Source organism: Cryptotermes secundus, unplaced genomic scaffold (assembly GCF_002891405.2).
Source record: "Cryptotermes secundus unplaced genomic scaffold, Csec_1.0 scaffold348, whole genome shotgun sequence".
NCBI lineage: Eukaryota > Metazoa > Arthropoda > Insecta > Blattodea > Kalotermitidae > Cryptotermes > Cryptotermes secundus.
Window position 1 is genome coordinate 107,861 of NW_019736401.1, and position 12,189 is coordinate 120,049.

The 12,189-nt window shown below is 46.3% G+C and overlaps 1 long non-coding RNA gene across 1 annotated transcript in view; it reads right to left on the bottom strand.

The window, feature by feature from the left end:
* The window catches only part of LOC117282740, a 16,180-nt gene extending 12,818 nt beyond the window's left edge, over positions 1 to 3,362 (bottom strand). Inside the window, exon 1 of the long non-coding RNA XR_004513598.1 lies at positions 3,021 to 3,362. This is a non-coding gene — a long non-coding RNA (uncharacterized LOC117282740). The remainder of the gene's footprint in view (positions 1 to 3,020) is intronic.
* Between the last annotated feature and the right edge of the window lie 8,827 nt (positions 3,363 to 12,189).

A 12,189-nucleotide genomic window follows, 5' to 3' on the forward strand; every position in this document is an offset into this window, starting at 1 on the left:
CAGATTTTCCAAGTTTTGTGAGGAATTTGATGTTAGCACGTTGTTCTGCATTAGCACTCAGCATTATTCCGACGGAGCTCAGAAACACGATCCGCTTCTAACAATGGTCGCGGCCAGACTAACCGATGCACGTGAATGAAACTTTGTGTGACGGTAGAGGGAAGTCCAAGGGTCAATGCCCTACCCTCCTCTTCGTCAATGACGTGGCCGGAAATGAGTCATAAAAGTAATCCGGGTTCTTTATTGCCACACCTTGTACATTTACACAGAAACACTTATTTCTTACTTCTATGTACAATATATACAAGGCCTCTGTTAGTCCAGCTGTTAGGTACAGCAGATTATGCCCTTTCTCTCTTCTTTTTCTTTTCCTAGTATTATTAGCTACCACAGAAGTCTACTCACTTGAACAGTTGTATGCCTGACCGCCGCCAAGTTTAAGCCTCTTATACTTTCTGTGGCGGGCTTCGCCTTGTCCGATGTTGCGAACATTCTCATTATCATGATTTTGTGTGACTTCTGCTTGTTGCCTGCATAATTTTGTTATGTAATCATATACGTATGGAATTTTGAATGCCATGTGCAATTCGCGGACCGGTGTGCGCCTTGGAAAATTGCCAGTGGTGCGGAGAATCTTGTTTTGCAGGTGCTGCAATTTCACTAGATCGGTGTCTGCCACAAACTCCCAGGCGGGACTAGTATAAGTCATTACGGATCTAATAAGAGCTTCATGGAGGGTCAGTTTAATGTTAGAGCTCAATCGCTCACTTTTGAATAGGGAATATACTCTAATGAATGTTCTGAAGGCCTTGGCTTTGATCATTTCTCTGTGTAATCTACATGTCACTCTCTTATCGAAGATTACACCTAGATATTCTGTACTATTTACAAATAGACGCGGAGGGCATCATTTATGTACAATTTGAAAAGAGTAGGGGAAAGGGCTGAACCTCGTGGCACCCCTGCTTGCATTTCCCTTGGCGTTGACATTTCGCCTTCAACCGAGGCCCTGAATTTACGTTTAGAAAAAAGGACCCAATAAGCTTGGTCAAACATTTACAGAATTCCAATTTTGATAACTTATAGAGCAAGCCTGAGTGCCACATGTTATCAAAGACTTTTCGATCCAAGAACACTGCAGCCGTAGACATTTTATTGTTGAAATTAAGAGTCATGTGGTCCGCCATCCTCATACATTGCAATGTCGTGCTGTGACGTTCACGAAAACCAAACTGGCTTGCGTTGAGCAGGCCTCTTTCTTCAATATGTTTACACAGGAGTTTCAAAATTACTTTTTCGAATAGTTTTCCTGTCGTGGACGGGAGGCTGATTGGACGTAAATTTTGAGGGAAATTCGGATCTTTACCGGGTTTGGGTAAAGTTATTAATTGTGCTTCCTTCCAAGTACTTGCAAAATGAGAAAGCCAAAAACAATGATTAAATAAACGGGTTAGATTAACCAGTGGTCGACTTGGAAGGTGCCTGAGGCATTCATTTGGGATGCCGTCAATTCCCCAGGCCTTTTTTAGTTTCAGAGATTTTATTAATAATCTGTATGCCACATGGTCTGATTCTTTGAGGGGGGGGGTTTTGTCTGCAGTTTCCAGCAGAGCTTGAACTCTAGCCTCCGCCCGCTCTTTGTGGTTTTCGTCACACTGGTCATGTGCCATGAACTGCATTTCCAAACAGTCGGCAATTCCGTTGGCTTTTTCAGAAGGATAAAATTTAAGGCCAGAAGAACCATGAATAACAGTTGATGCCCTTGATCTGTCTCTCTTAGGAGAGGTTTTGCAATGGGCCATATACGCTGAGGTGTGACTTCAGCGTTAACTATTTTTGTTTCCCACCGTTCAAGTGCCCTTTTATGGGTCATTCGCCTGATTGATTTGGTGACCCAACTGACTGCCGTTTTACACGCTGGATCCCTGGTTTCTTGCCACAGTCTTTGTAGCCTCTGTTTATATTTTATCAATCGATCTAGACTAGGAAGTTCTTTGTTTATGTCCGAAAGTGTACTTTTACTTGTCGATACCCTATATGCCGAAGCAATAGTGGTTGCAAAGACGCGTGCCACTTTAGCGGCTTCTACCCCAAAATTAATTTCTAGTTTAGGTGATATTAACTCAGAGGCGAGGTTTTGAACCCACTCCCAATCTGTAAATTTTTCAATGGGTTCCGAAAGATTCCTAATTTTAAAGTAATCCAGTCTGTGGAATATTATATGTCGGTGATCTGAATCCAAAATATCAGAGACGGTGACATCTTACACTCTGATATTTTGGTGATCAACAATATCTAACACGTCACCATTTCCCACAGGGGAAGAATGAGTGGGGCACTGTGGCGCTGAGATTTCGAAATAACTCTTATCAAATAAACCAATGATTTTTAAGCCTGAGGGGTTTCAAACTCTGCTATTCTAAAATGGGTGCTTAGCTTTCAGATCACCTGCCAAAATAGTTTTACGTCTAAAGCTTAAGAGCTCAGTGATGTCAGCATCACTCCAGGCTCTGCCTGGGGATTTATAAACAGCTGCAAGCAGTACTTCACTATTGCCAATTGGTATGCAGACCCCTGACGCTTCTACTGAATCAAGGGTTGTTAGGTCTACATGGTTATGGGGAATGCCTTTTCTTACTGCAACGGCAGTTCCGCCTTTTCTGCCCTAGTGGCGTTCGATTCTCTAAAAGTGGTAATTTGGAATAAAGGACCTCTCATGAGGTTTCAGATGTGTCTCTGAAAACAGGGCCACATCTACGTGCAGGTCTTGCAGCTGTTTACTGAGCTCATAGCACTGCCTCCCAATGCTGTTCGCATTAAATGCTATGACTTTGAGGGGCCTATGAACACTAGTGGCCATTTGTTTCATTAGGTTTAGAACAAATTTAGTAATGACCATTATTTTTTCCTCCTAGGACAGTGCACCTTGACCTCTGTCATTACCTGCTGTACTACAGTCACTACTCTCAACATATTGTATAGGGATTAATCGTTTACATGAGTAGCCTGAAGTTACTGACCTGTTTCCTTCTGCAGTGCCGGGGATGGTATAATCTACTTCCTTGTTGGGGGTGGAGCCACCAGAACATGGCTTTCCTGAGGGCGCTGTTGCTGCTCTACTGTACCGCCTCAGTGCCACCTCGAAGGAGACATCTGGGGTGACGATAGTTGAAGAGAACACCCTCCCTGTGGTAGTTTTTGACATTCTCTGAGCCTTCCTTTTCTGTTGCTCTTCCTTGGCATATTTGCAACCATGATAATTGGCTGGATGCGGCTTTTCTCCTTCTGCCAATCGGCAGTTGCAACATACTGTGGTGGAGGCAGAGTTCTCCTTTTCTGGGCAGTCCTTGTGTAGGTGGCCACCACCGCACCACAAACAACGTGGTCGTTGCTTGCAGTTTGCCCAAACCTGGCCGAACTCCTGACAATTATAACACTGTGTAAGCCCATTTTGCGCTTTGTATGCCTCTACCCTGATTGCAATGTGGCAGAGATTGGTTAAGCAGAGGTGTTCTTGGCACTTTTCCGTTCTTGGGTGGGTCACAAGGAACAAGAGAAGATTGATGGTCCTTGCTCCTTCTGGAGGCGTCCGACGACTGGTTGTCATTTGTTTGACGTTAATAACGTCAAAACCCAGACTCACCAGACCGTCACAGGTATCCTCCGCTGGAGTATTTTACAGGAGGTGACGGATGACAGCTTTAATGGGTTTTCCGGATTTTGGATAATAGGAAAAGTAAACTCAAGGCATTTCTTTATGGCTAAAATGTCCGCCATTTCTTTTGTGACAATTCTGGTCCCATTCCTGGTGTTGCGGAACTCAAAATTGTCATTGACAATACCTTTGATATTCCTCTGCAACTGTATCAGGTTAGTTGTAGAGGTTAGTACAATGGGAGGAGGCCTACCTGACCTGCTGCAAGATGACTGCTGCTGTTGTTGTTTGTCGGTTGTCTCTGCCGTGACATCCATTTCTGTTGTCTCCAGGGGCGCAAAAAGTTTCTTGTTTTTACGTCATCCTGGGAATTTATCCTAGGGTCTCTCGGGCTAGGTGATGGTTTCGGCTTTTTCGTCTGTTCTTCTGTGGGGTTTCACTTACGCCTTCTTTGCTTGCAAAATTCCTCGGCTGATTCTTCTTTCTGTTCCAGGAGGAGCAACTCTCGCATCTCCCTGTGGATGGCAGCATAGAGGCGCAGCATGGCTGTAAAGAGAGCCTTGTCGTTGAGGTGCTTACAGAGCACTGTCCTCTCGGCCTCTGATTTCATTATTAGTTTACTCCATACTCCGCTGTTTCCATTTATGGAGGGCGATGTATGGATAAGCTGCCCTATGGTTTGCAAGCCTTTGTCCAGTTATTCGATTTCTTCCTGGCAGTCAGGATTACTAGTTGTTAAGTTTACGTGGTTCCTCTCAAAGGAAGCCACGACTGCCTTCCACCGCCTTTCACACAGGGTCGGCTGCGTCATTTCGCCTGCTTGATAGTCCGTTGCAGACGAGACGGCCCCACCTCCGATGCACTAGCCATGCCAGTCACTGTATAGTTTTCTGCGCACTATCCGAACTATGGCTGATGCACGAGGAAGTGAACACTTAACCTTTAAGTCACTCCACTCACACAACCCGGCTGAATGACTAATATACACTGGCAGCAGAATAGTCAACCAGGTAAGCTGCAGACGAACACACTCCAACTCTTATGATCACCCGAGGCAGCTCAAAAACTCCTTCGGTAAGCGTCTGATCACAATTCAACTCTAACTCCTTTGGACTCTGATCCAAGGCACTCGAATCGATGGAACATCACTCCTCCACTCTCTGGGCATCAGGCGCTAAAATTCCAGCCCGGGAGGAAGGCTCCAAAGAAATCTGGAGGCAGAAAGACAGAGAACCGCTGAAACCGCACCGACTCCAAAGAAAGCAATGGCAGCCATCGAAAGGAACCCCAAAACAGAGGTTACCACCAAGAACTACTTCGCCCCCTCAGGGCGGCAACAATGGAAATGGACACTTCTGGTGCAGAAGCCACTACACTGGAGGAGGAAGCTCCAGTTAAAGCAGGTAGGTCTCCCCCAATAATACTGTAATGTGTTTCCGTTACTGAAGACGCCGTAGAGATCGTTAATTGGTTTATTGAACAATCTACAAGTAACGGCTACAATTACTTATCACACAGTTGCGGGGTTTCACACTTTATAACCCTAATCGCATTAATCTGTCACCACTGTTGCGGGGTTTCACACTTTATAACCCTATGCACAAATCAGCTCACTCTGTGTTCAGTAGTCTACACGTTTACAGTGGGGGAGCTATGTATCAGTGTATCACACACTCCCAATTACACACTCACACACACGACTGGTTCTTCTTTCCGCGACGGCTGCTATACTCCAACTTGTAGTCGGCTGACTGGAGAACTGTTGATAACACACTCGGCGACTCTCGCATTACATCTGACTGGTAGATGCTGTGCAGTTCCCTTATATAGCTGCAGTGGTGCCTGTTGCGTGCCACGTCACAGTAGGAAGTTGGTTATGGGTACATAGCGTTGCGCGTTACGTCACCGCGGAGGGGAGGGAGGGAGCGCTATGTTACCGCCATGCGCCTGTGGCCTGAGTTGCCGCGTTGCTGCTGGGTAGGGAGGGGTTCTCCGTTGTGCAACATGTTACACTGCTGCCTCCTTAAGGCTGTTCGTCTCGAATAGCCTAACGGTGCACCCCCGTTCCTTTTCTGTCCCGTAGCTGTGCTTGCGGTGTCTCCTGTTGTTTCGGCTACTCTTCTTGCAGTGACTATTCTTTGTCCATTACATCCGCTCCCCTCTTAAGACAAAGCTCGTCTCGAGCGGTTTCCTTTCAGCTCGCCAGAAGATCCAGTTGTGTCCCATTCGTCCATCGCTTTCATTCTTCCTTGGGAGGCCGGTACTTCTACACTACCGGTTCCTCCTCTGCTTGAAGTGTCTTTTTCCGTTTTGGAGGTGGTCGTTACCTCCACGAGGTCCAATCCTTCATCAGGTCTTTCGTCGGAAATTTCTTACATCGACGTAACAGCTCTTGATGCGTTGTTTGCACTCGCTGACGTCGTTGTTCCTCCTGGTCTTCCAGCCACTTGCTGGCGCGAGACTGTGGCGCCAAATCCTTTCTCCGGCTTCCGAAGGTTCCCTGGGGAGTTTCCTTCTTGAAGTCATTTCTCCAACGTTGTGCCACTGTCGCGTGACGGGATATCTTCTTGCAGATGGCAGCCAACTTTATCCGGGACGCATGATCTCCTCGGGTCCAAGATTTCCTGAAGATGTTCCTCTTGCGCCATGCCACTCTTGCAGAGCGGGACACCCTCCTGCTGACGACGGCCAATTTATTCTGGGGTCCGCAATTTTCCCATGTCGGATTCTTCTTATTTCATCGATTGCGGTCCCTGCGCCTTTTCTTCTTCGGTTCTCTGACCGGCATTACTTCGGCGTCATGTACGGGTACCTCTCGTAGTTCTGCCGCCTCAGGTTTCCTGTTTGCTGAAGTCGGCTCTTCTTCTTCTGGATGTGCCTCCCTTTCTTGGCAGGCCATCGTCACTCCGACCGGTATCATTGTGGGGACCTCCTCTTGTTGTGCCGCGCAGGTTTCGTGTCCACTGAGGCCGGCTTTCCTTCTCGTAGACGTGCCTCTATCACTTGGCAGGCCGTCATCTCATTGTGGTTGGCATTCACCCTTTTGACGGTGAGTGCGTAGCGTGTGGGCCTTAATGCATATGCCGGTGTTTGCCCTTCTCCGCCAGCTGTCGCTCGTTTCCCAACAGTTGGGTACCCATCCTGTTCGTGTGTTCGTCGTGCCTTCTTGGCAATTCCCATGTGTATCTGCCTGGCCTATCTTCATGTTTTCGTCACATCTCATTATTAGCCTTCCTTTCGTAGGGGCAGTTGTTCGCAAAGTGGCCCAGTTTTCCACAACTCCAGCACCCTGATTGCCTTCCGTCTCCTCGTTGGGTGGCGGACGATCGGTACTTCCGGTATGTCTTGGTGCTATCTTCGTGAGGTCTAGCTGCTATCTGTACCGCTTGCAGCTCTAGTGCTTGTCGGAGGGCCTCGTTTACCTTCTTCTCACCTCCTAGCAGCAACGGGATCTTTATATCGGCATCTCGTATTCCGTATACGAAGGCTGTTGCTGCCTCTCTTCCTATGTAGTCTGCAGGTAGATTGGGGTAGGCACGATGGGATAGCAGTTCAATGGCCATGGCAAAGTCTTGCAGGGATTCTCCAGGTTTCTGGGTCCTTGTTCTTAATTGGCAGCGGTAGGCAGCTGCAAAGTGTTGGTCACCGAAACGGTCCTCTAGTACCTGAAGCGTTTCCTCATAAGTCGTATTTGTCGGAATGCCAGGTAGCACTTCTGCCGCCTGGCCCTTCAGAGTGGTGATGAGGTATGTTAATTTTTCCCTGTCCGTCCATTGGTTGTGTTCTGCTACGGTCTCGAATTGTCGCCGGAACACGCTCCACGTCGAATTTCCATTGAATGTCGGTGGCTGAGCAGCGCTCGTGACTATTTTTGATGTATTTACCCACTCAGCCTTCATTCCACTCGTCTCGTCCAACCGTGCCCGGAACTCGCGTTTGGCTTCCTCAATTGCTGCGCAGGTTTCATTGTAGTTTTTCGTTAAGTCTTCTTGGAGTTGTGTTGTTCGCGCGCAGAGGGACACTTCAATCATCTCAGTTAGCTCCGACTGCAGAATCCGTTTGCCGTGTTCAAAGATGGCAAAACTGTTTTCAATTCTATGTTGGATTATCTCTTCCTACTCTGACCGCATAGATTGCATTTCGGCCTTCATCTCTTCCTTGTCGGCCTTCCTATCGGCCGCCACCTTTTCTTGGTAGGCGTCTAATTTCGCCATTAAATCTTCTTTGTCTCTCTTCCTATTGGCCTCCAACTTTTCCATGTCGGCTTTTCTATTGGCTTCTGCCTCTTTCAGCATCATATTTGTTTTCTCTTGGCCAGCTCTCACTTCTTCTTGATGGGTTTTCATGCTGGCGTCCATCCTTGCCAGCATTTCCATCATCTGCTGCATCTCCATTTTGTAGCAGTAAAATACTCGATGCACAATAATTCAGTTATTACTCACGGTCACGTGTGTAAGTCCAAATCCCTCTTCTGACACCAATGTAATGTGTTTCGAGTTCGAATCTCGTTGATCATGTGTGTAAGTCCAAATCCCACTTCTGACACCAGTGTAACGTGTTTCCATTACTGAAGACGCCGTAGAGATTGTTAATTGGTTTATTGAACAATCTACAAGTAACGGCTACAATTACTTATCACACAGTTGCGGGGTTTCACACTTTATAACCCTATGTACAAATCAGCTCACTCTGTGTTCAATAGTCTACACGTTTACAGTGGGGGAGCTATGTATCACTGTATCACACACTCCCAATTACACACTCACACACACGTCTGGTTCTTCTTTCCGCGACGGCTGCTATACTCCAACTTGTAGTCGGCTGACTGGAGAACTGTTGATAACACACTCGGCGACTCTCGCATTACAACTGACTGGTAGCTGCTGTGCAGTTCCCTTATATAGTAGCAGTGGTGCCTGTTGCGTGCCACGTCACAGTAGGAAGTTGATTGCGGGTACGTAGCGTTGCGCATTACGTCACTGCGGAGGGGAGGGAGGGAGGGCTACATTACCGCCACGCGCCTGTGGCCTGAGTTGCCGCGTTGCTGCTGGGTAGGGAGGGGTTCTCCATTGCGCAACATGTTACACTACTAACGTCCACAATCAATCTTATTCAGTTTCACAGACAACTGAAAAATGTGGTCAAAGGCGACTTTGAGTTCCGTAATACCAAAACACGGGACCAGATTCATTACTAAAAGCATGGCGGATTTCGAAGCCGTCAAGTCCAACAAGAAACTTTCCTACTATACCTTCTTTCCTAAGTCAGAAAAACCCATAAATTCTGTAATCCGTCACCCCTGTGGAGGATATTTGTGATGGACTGGTGACCCTAGGATTTGATGTGGTTAGTGTCAAGCAGATGAAAACCACTCAAGGGTCGCCTTCAGAAGAAAGAATATCAAGAAATCTTCCACTCTTCCTTATCACCCTATCCTGGGCGGCAAATCGCAAGAAATTTTCCATCTACAAAGCCTTTGCCACATTTCCATCCGGGTTGAGGCATATAGAGCACAGAGTGGCCTTACGCAGTGTCACAACTGGCAACAGTTTGGCTACGTATGGGCCAATTGAAAATACCTTCCCATTGCATGTGCAGCACAAAGAGTGTCCAGAGAAAGAGAACACTGCCTCCACTCCAGCATGCTGCAACTGCCAATTCTAGTAGGGAGAGAAGCCACATCCCACCAACTAACGGGGCTGCAGTCACGCGAAGGAAGAGATGCAGAGGAAGAACTCGCACAGGGCACCCAAAACCACAGCGGGAAGAGTGTTCTCCTCAAATATCATTAATCCTGGAGACTCCTTTGTGGCGGCACTCCGAGGCAGCATATCTCAGAAGCAGCGACCTCAGACTCGCTAAGAACCACTGGCAGTTCCACCAGAAGCCACGAAACCGAGCGTCCCGGTCCCTGTATATGAAAAAAACAGGTCAGTCAGCTCAGGCTACTCATGTAAACAGTCCATCTCTCGACAATATGTTGAGAGTAGTAACTGTAATACAGCAGATTATGACAGAGATCAGTGGTGCAGTGACCTAGGAGGAAAAAATAATGACCATTACTAAATTTGTTCTAAACCTAATGAAACAAAATGGCCAGTAGATGTCATAGTCCTCTCAAAGTCATAGCATTTAATGGAACGGCATTGGGAGGCAGCGGTATGAGCTCAGTAAACAGCTGCAAGACCTACACGTAGATGTGGCCGTTTTCAGAGACATATCTGAAACCTCATGAGAGATCCTTTATTCCAAATTACTACTTTTATATAATCGGCCGCAACTCGGGCAGAAAAGGCGGAACTGCCGTTGCAGTTAGAAAAGGCATCCCCCATAACCATGTAGACCTACCACCCCTTGTTTCATTAGAAGCTACAGGGTCTGCATACCAATTGGTAATAGCGAAGGGCTGTTTGCAGCTGTATATAAATCCCCAGGCAGAGACTTGAGTGATGCTGACATCACTGAGCTCTTAAGCTTTAGACGTAAGACTATTTTGGCAGGTGATCTGAATGCTAAGCACCCATTTTAGAATAGCAGACTTTCAAACTCCTCAGGCTTGAAACTCATTGGTTTATTTGATAAGAGTGATTTCGAAATCTCATCACCACTGTGCCCCACTCATTATTCCCCGCGGGAAATGGTGACGTGTTAGATATTGTTGATCACCAAAATATCAGAGTGTCAGATAACACCGTCTCTGATATTTTGGATTCAGATCACCCACATATAATATTCCACAGACTGGATTACTTTAAATGAGGAATCTTTCGGAACCCATTGAAAAATTTACAGATTGGGAGCGGGTTCAAAACCTCGCCTCTGAGTTAATATCACCTAAACTAGAAATTAATTTTGGGGTAGAAGCCGCTAAAGTGGCACGCGTCTTTGCAACCACTATTGCTTCGGCATATAGGGTATCGACAAGTAAAAGTACACTTTCGGACATAAACAAAGAACTTCCTAGTCTAGATCGATTGATAAAATATAAACAGAGGCTACAAAGACTGTGGCAAGAAACCAGGGATCCAGCGTGTAAAACGGCAGTCAGTTGGGTCACCAAATCAATCAGGCGAATGACCCATAAAAGGGCACTTGAACGGTGGGAAACAAAAATAGTTAACGCTGAAGTCACACCTCAGCGTATATGGCCCATTCCGAAATCTCTCCTAAGAGAGACGGACCAAGGGCACCAACTGTTATTCATGGTTCTTCTGGCCTTAAATTTTATCCTTCTGAAAAAGCCAACGGAATTGCCGACTGTTTGGAAATGCAATTCACGGCACATGACCAGTGTGACGAAAACCACAAAGAGCGGGCGGAGGCTAGAGTTCAAGCTCTGCTGGAAACTGCAGACAAACCCCCCCCCCTCAAAGAATCAGACCATGTGGCATACAGATTATTAATAAAATCTCTGAAACTAAAAAAGGCCTGGGGAATTGACGGCATCCCAAATGAATGCCTCAGGCACCTTCCAAGTCGACCACTGGTTAATCTAACCCGTTTATTTAATCATTGTTTTTGGCTTTCTCATTTTGCAAGTACTTGGAAGGAAGCACAATTAATAACTTTACCCAAACCCGGTAAAGATCCGAATTTCCCTCAAAATTTACGTCCAATCAGCCTCCCGTCCACGACAGGAAAACTATTCGAAAAAGTAATTTTGAAACTCCTCTGTAAACATATTGAAGAAAGAGGCCTGCTCAACGCAAGCCAGTTTGGTTTTCGTGAACGTCACAGCACGACATTGCAATATATGAGGATGGCGGACCACATGACTCTTAATTTCAACAATAAAATGTCTACGGCTGCAGTGTTCTTGGATCGAAAAGTCTTTGATAACATGTGGCACTCAGGCTTGCTCTATAAGTTATCAAAATTGGAATTCTGTAAATGTTTGACCAAGCTTATTGGGTCCTTTTCTCTAAACGTAAATTCAGGGTCTCGGTTGAAGGCGAAATGTCAACGCCAAGGGAAATGCAAGCAGGGGTGCCACGAGGTTCTGCCCTTTCCCCTACTCTTTTCAAATTGTACATAAATGATGCCCTCCTTGCGGACGACACCTGTCTATTTGTAAATAGTGCAAAATATCTAGGTGTAATCTTCGAGAAGAGAGTGACATGTAGATTACACATAGAAATGATCAAAGCCAAGGCCTTCAGAACATTCATTAGAGTACGTCGGGGGACCCAAAAATAACTGGAATTTATTTTTGTTATTTTTTATTTTTGCATTTTTATTGAACTGTATATTAGTCCCCTTCAAAGTATTGTCCATGTGCATTAATGCACTTGTCCCAATGCTTTTGCCACTGCTCAAAACAGTGCTGGAATTCTTGAGGCTGGATACTGTTCAAAGCCTTTAGCGTGTTTTCTTTGACTTCATCCACATCACGGAATCGCTTTCCTTTCAGACTTCTCTTCATCCGTGGAAACAAAAGAAAGTCCGACGGAGCCAGGTCGGGTGAGTAAGGTGGATGAGGCACAATCACCATGTTGTTGCTTGTCAAAAACTGTCGGACTGTCAAAGCTGTGTGG